Consider the following 6,682-nt stretch of genomic DNA (forward strand, 5'->3'; position numbering starts at 1 on the left):
CCTATGGGCTTCCCCGGGGTGGGTTGCCCCCCCCCCCCCGGTGAACTCCCGGAACCCATTCGTCATTCCCGGCACATTCCCGGTAACTCCGAAAACCTTCCGGTAATCAAATGAGGTCATCCTATATATCAATCTTCGTTTCCGGACCATTCCGGAAACCCTCCTGACGTCCGTGATCTCATCCGGGACTCCGAACAACATTCGGTAACCAACCATATAACTCAAATACGCATAAAACAACGTCGAACCTTAAGTGTGCAGACCCTGCGGGTTCGAGAACTATGTAGACATGACCCGAGAGACTCCTCTGTCAATATCCAATAGCGGGACCTGGATGCCCATATTGGATCCTACATATTCTACGAAGATCTTATCGTTTGAACCTCGGTGCCAAGGATTCGTATAATCCCGTATGTCATTCCCTTTGTCCTTCGGTATGTTACTTGCCCGAGATTCGATCGTCAGTATCCTCATACCTATTTCAATCTCGTTTACCGGCAAGTCTCTTTACTCGTTCCGTAATACAAGATCCCGCAACTTACACTAAGTTACATTGCTTGCAAGGCTTGTGTGTGATGTTGTATTACCGAGTGGGCCCCGAGATACCTCTCCGTCATACGGAGTGACAAATCCCAGTCTTGATCCATACTAACTCAACTAACACCTTAGGAGATACCTGTAGAGCATCTTTATAGTCACCCAGTTACGTTGCGACGTTTGATACACACAAAGCATTCCTCCGGTGTCAGTGAGTTATATGATCTCATGGTCATAGGAATAAATACTTGACACGCAGAAAACAGTAGCAATAAAATGACACGATCAACATGCTAAGTCTATTAGTTTGGGTCTAGTCCATCACGTGATTCTCCCAATGACGTGATCCAGTTATCAAGCAACAACACCTTGTTCATAATCAGAAGACACTGACTATCATCGATCAACTGGCTAGCCAACTAGAGGCATGCTAGGGACGGTGTTTTGTCTATGTATCCACACATGTAAATGAGTCTTCATTCAATACAATTATAGCATGGATAATAAACTATTATCTTGATACAGGAATTATAATAATAACTATACATTTATTATTGCCTCTAGGGCATAATTCCAACAGATCCAACATCATATCTTCCTACTAATTCAACTTGGTCACTTGCATCCACCCACTTTAATCTTGTCTATATTTCTTCCACAACCTCTTCATAACTAGGACTCTCAAGAAATATCAACACTTCCTCATACTTGTCAACAATATCAACATTCATGAATGCCTCTTTATCAACATAATGAATATTCATAATATTTTCCATCTAAAAAAGACAAACACCAATACAAGAAATGCACCACATTGCTAACAAAATCACTAAAATCATATACCAACCACAATGTTCAATAGTAGGGTTAGGAACCACATGAACAAAACAATCCAAATAGACAAATACAATCAATAAAATTTTGTGAGATGAAGGAGGTTACCTGAAGGAACGGAAAAGACACCGGATCCACGGAGATATCCAATCAATTTCCAAGGTTTGAGAGAGGGATAGTGAGGGGGAACAAAGGGAGAAAAGGGGGGCAGCTCGGGATAGGCCAATGGGGGAGAATAGAGTGAGTGGTGAGAGGTGGATGAGAGCCCCACGGGGACCTAAAATATCTGGATGTTAAATGCCAAAGGCACTGCGTTGCTGGAAACGCATGCGGGTTCAGCATTTCTGGCATGCCACGTCACCACGCAACGCGTGCTCGGCCTGGCAGTGGGCAAGGTCAGCAACGCATACGGGTTTGGTGTTTTTATGCACATTGGCAACGCCGCGATATCTGGCGTTGCCATCGTGAAATTTTTCCCTATCGAGTTTAGTCTATGACAAACGTCGTTCCCAAGGTCAAAACTGTGACTTCGGCCGAAAAGTAGGACATCACTGATTACTCAAAAAAAGGAGGAGGACGTAGCAACTGCAAGTTTTGCAATGTCAATTTCTCCACCCTGTAGCGCAGACCAAAGCAACAGATTATTTTCGTATCTATACATGGATTTGGGCAGCGCTCTACGTCGGCACGCCAGCTCCAACTATTGGGCCGGTAAGCCAAGAGCCATCCGATTTGTAAATACTTAACCGTCAAATTTGTTCCCCGTCAGGGCCGGGCCGGCAAAATCCGGGGCCCTGTGCAGAACAAAAAAATGAGGCCCTATCTCACAAAAATATGAACTAACGAGCAATTATAATGTATATATGTCTCGCGGAAAAAATTATAATGTATATAATATAATATCTTACATAAAAATTGGACATATAAAAAAGTCATACCTATGCAACTCCCGATTGCTATTTATTTGATCATCCTCATTCTTGCGGTATTCTTTGAAATAAAATCTTCAATGATATCCTCGTAATCAATCTTCTCCAAGACTTCACTCTCAAGTGCTATTATGGCCAAATCATTGAGTCTTTGTTGTGTCATAGTAGTACGCATATAGGACTTCAATAGTTTCAATTTAGAAAAACTTCTTTCTGCCAATGCAACTGTCACAGGAATGGTCAACAGAACTCTATATGCAATACTTGCATTGGGAAAACAATCATGCCTCTTTAGAAAATTCACAATTTCAACAGGTCTGATATTTTCTTTTGGCATGAAATTTTGTAGAAACTTCAACTCAACAAATAGCTCATTGGCATCAATATCAGATTGTTTATCCTTCATAAGGGAAGCCTCAAGATTAACACAAGAAGATTTCAAACTATCCTTATCCAATGAACGCAATGTTTCAGAGGTAAATAAGAAACCAAATATTTTCTGGTAACCTTCATATTGCTCAAATCTCCTTGTGAGTGAGGAAATTGCTTGATCAACAACACGTATGAAATAGTTGACTCTAAATGATTCCTGTGCAGACTATGGGGCAATATTTGTGTCATCTGGGTTCTCATCAAACTGTTTCTTTCTTTTAATTTCTCTTCTTTTACGAAATGTTGCATCAATATTCATCTCAAGTGCAATTTCTTTGGCTATCTGCAATGCTTCTAAAAAACCAGTTTCTCTGTACCCCTCAAAGAAAGAAATAAGCCCTTTCATTTTCTCAATTGCAACATCAATAAGCATATCCTTTGTTTGCAAGTTCTTGCTTACTAAATTAATAGCAGACAATACCTCATACCAAATGACTATTGCCACGATAAATTCATACTCTCCAAGTTCACTGTTTGCCAAACCTAGAGCCTCACTGCTTGCCTTTGGATCACAATCAATTTCAGATACCTGAAATTAAAATAAAGTTCATAAATGTTATGGTTGGACTAGTCAAAGTCTGAATGAATTACATCATTAACAATATGAACATATTGGTTACCTGAAGTAGAGCCTCGCGAATGTCTGAACATTGAAATCTAATTGGTTTAACACTTTCAACACGACTCTCCCAACGCGTAGCTGACACAGACTTGAGAGTCAATCCTGATATGTTTTCTTTCAAAATATGCCATTTCTTAGTAGAATTTGCAAAAATTGTATAGATGCGTTGGATGATCCCAAAAAAGTCTTTTGCTCTACCACAAGTCTTGGCCATATCACAAAGTGTTAAATTAAGGCTATGACAACCACAAGCAGAATAAAAAGCTCTAGGATTTACATCCAGAAGTTTTCTTTGTACCCCTTGATGCGTTCCTTTCATATTTGATCCATTATCATAACCTTGTCCTCGCACATCATTTATATCAAGATCAAGAAGTTTTAGCTCATTCTGTAGCACCTCAAAAAGTCCTTGGCCAGTTGTATCATTTACATCAAGAAATCCTAGAAAAGACTCTTCTATGCAAACTTGACTTGAAGATGAATCCACATATCTTATAATTAAAGACATTTGCTCTTGGTGACTTGCATCAGGGGTACAATCAAGTATGACAGAGAAATACTTTGTGCTCTTTATTTTCTTGATAATTTCATACCTAATACAAGAAGCAAGCAAGTGTAGCAATTCATTCTGAATCTTATGATCAAGATAATGAGCATGAGTTTCTTCATTTGTAATACGACGAACATGCTCCTGAATAATGGGGTCAAATTCAGCCAACATCTCTACCAAACCCAAGAAATTACCATTGCTATCTTCATACAACTTGCCGTTAGTACCACGGAATGCTAGATTATGCTTGGCAAGAAATTTCACAATGCAAACAATTCTGAATAATACCTTTCTCCAATGGTCCTTCTCTTTCTCAAGTTGTCATTGAGCTGTTTTATCAATAGTTTGATGTTTTTCCAATCTACTGCGCAACTCATACCAATTAGTCATACTCAAAACATGATCCCCACTTGTCTCATGGTCTTTTAGTCTATTGGTCATATGTGACCAATCATTACAACCCTCATTTGCCAATTGACCTTTCTAATGACTTTTTCTAAATAACTTACAAGCAAAGCAAAAGACTCTATCAAGTTGTTTAGAATAGACAAGCCAGTCTCTATCACAACACTCTCCATTTGATAGAAATCTAGTGTAGAATAATGCGGTAAACCTTTTACGATATCTATCTTTAGGACCTTTCTTAAATGAATTGTCTCTTTTTGGACCTTTTGTGCTAAGATATCTATCTGTTTAGAATCAAGAGAATTCCAGTTTCTTGGATCAAATATATCAGACTTAAAAGAATCATAAACATCCTCACGAGGTGAACTATTCAAGTTAACATCAATATGATCTTCCTCTACCTCCATATTATCTGTCTCTCTCTGACCATCTCTATCATCATTGTAAGGAACAATTGCAAGTGCAAGGGTAGAAGGATCAACAGACTGATTACCGGATAACACTTGCGGTGTTTTTTTCTAACAAATTTGTCCATGCCGCCTTTATAAGATTTATTAATTAAATTTTGTTCTTCTGCTTTTTTCTTGCGCTTACAGGCACCAGACTGATGTTTCCCCATGATGACTCAAATCTATATTATTGAAATACAATATTAAAAAGATGAATAAAATGAAATTGAAGTTATACAATAGCATGATGGCACTTAGACGAACTGTCTAACTCACCTAGTTTTGGGTCCTGCACGGATGAACTGGGATCGATCCGACGAGACGACGAGTCTCGGCGGCGGCCTGAATCGGATCGCGGGATCGATCTGATGAACAGATGAACTGATCAGTGATGATGCGAACGACGAAGGCGACGAGCACCTGAGTACCTGACAACGAGATATTATTTTCTTAACGAAGCCTGATGCTGATGGGAAAACGTTTTGGCGACGGCGACTCGGCGAACTGCGAGCACGAGACGGCGAGCCGCGAGAGCACCAGTTCCTCAGAATCCTCACGTTTCGAGATCACGTGTTTTGGCGAGCGAGAGCGATCTCCTGTAGTCCTGTTTTGGCGAGCGACAGGGGCGAGGCGGCGAGCGATCGCTGGATCACGACATCGTGCCTGCCTGCCTGGATCGATCGTACCAGGCCTGGATCTTACTATCCTAGTATGAAATATCCTAGCGCTATACGGCTGTACACAGGCCCAGGTCGCTCGAGGCTCTGTGCGGGGCCGCGGGCGCCCACTGGCCCACTGGCCCAGGCGGCAGGCGCCCAGGTCCAACGAGCGAGCGACGCCCAGATCGATCGCACGCCCACGACGCCCACGTCCAGCCAATTTTCCTTTATATACAACTATATATATATATATATATATATATATATATATATATATATATATATATATATATATTTTGGGGCCCCCCAAAATCGTGGGCCTTGTGCGGGCTGCACATGTGGCACCACTGTGGGCCCGGGCCTGTTCCCCGCCTTTCCCCTATGTATGGAAAAAAAAGGGAGAGGAGGAGAGCCTTGCGCCCGTGCTTGCCAGCGACCTGCGCGCCGCCCGCCCCGCGCCACCCGTGTTGTCGGCCACCCCCGCGCCAACCGTGTCGTCGGACACCCCTGCGCCGTCCGTGCTCACAGTCTTCTGTCACCGGATGTAGCACACAAATCTCAGCAAAAAGTGGATGGAGCAAAAAAATCCTAGGTCCTAGCAAAAGAGCAACGGCAGTTGCAACAAAAAAAACACCAAAAACACCATCAACGTCATCGAGCTTCGAGCTCCACCATGAAAAAAAGTATGTAGCAAAAATACTCAACGGACGTAGCAAAAAGTACAACAGTTGCAGCAAAAAAAGATCACCGCCGTCACTTGACGAACCTCAACTGTTAATGAATGTAGCAAAAAACATAGGTTGTAGCAAGAAGCAACAACGGTTGCAATAAAAAAACATTATCGTTGTCTTTTGAGCTTGCAGCTTCGCCATAAAAATGGATGTAGCAAAAATCCTCGACGGACGTAGAAAAAAACACAACGGTTGCACATAAAAGGTCGCCGCAATCACGGGGCGCACCTCGCCCATGATTGAATGTAGCAAACATTGAAACGGTTATAGCAAAACAAATCACCGATTGCGGCAAATAAAAAATATCAGTTCCAACATGGGTGTGGCTGCGTTCTAGCAGGGTGGCCGTAAAGGTTCTAATCTGGTGCATCGATGGTGCCCGCACGACGACGGTTCTAGCACGGGAACCCCTCACCGCCTTGCAGCATGGTGCATGGCCAAGACCAGAGCGTCGCCGCCTGTGGCCATGGATCGTGGGCGGCCGGGGGGGAGGAGGGGGTGTAAGGAGAAGGTTCAAAGGGCAGCACTGGCTAA

At 42.3% G+C, this 6,682-nt stretch overlaps 1 pseudogene; it reads right to left on the reverse strand.

Moving 5' to 3' along the window:
- Positions 1–2,331: 2,331 nt before the first annotated feature.
- LOC123405844 lies at positions 2,332–6,385 on the reverse strand (annotated as a pseudogene).
- Positions 6,386–6,682: the final 297 nt, after the last annotated feature.

Source organism: Hordeum vulgare, chromosome 6H (assembly GCF_904849725.1).
Source record: "Hordeum vulgare subsp. vulgare chromosome 6H, MorexV3_pseudomolecules_assembly, whole genome shotgun sequence".
NCBI classification, from domain to species: domain Eukaryota; kingdom Viridiplantae; phylum Streptophyta; class Magnoliopsida; order Poales; family Poaceae; genus Hordeum; species Hordeum vulgare.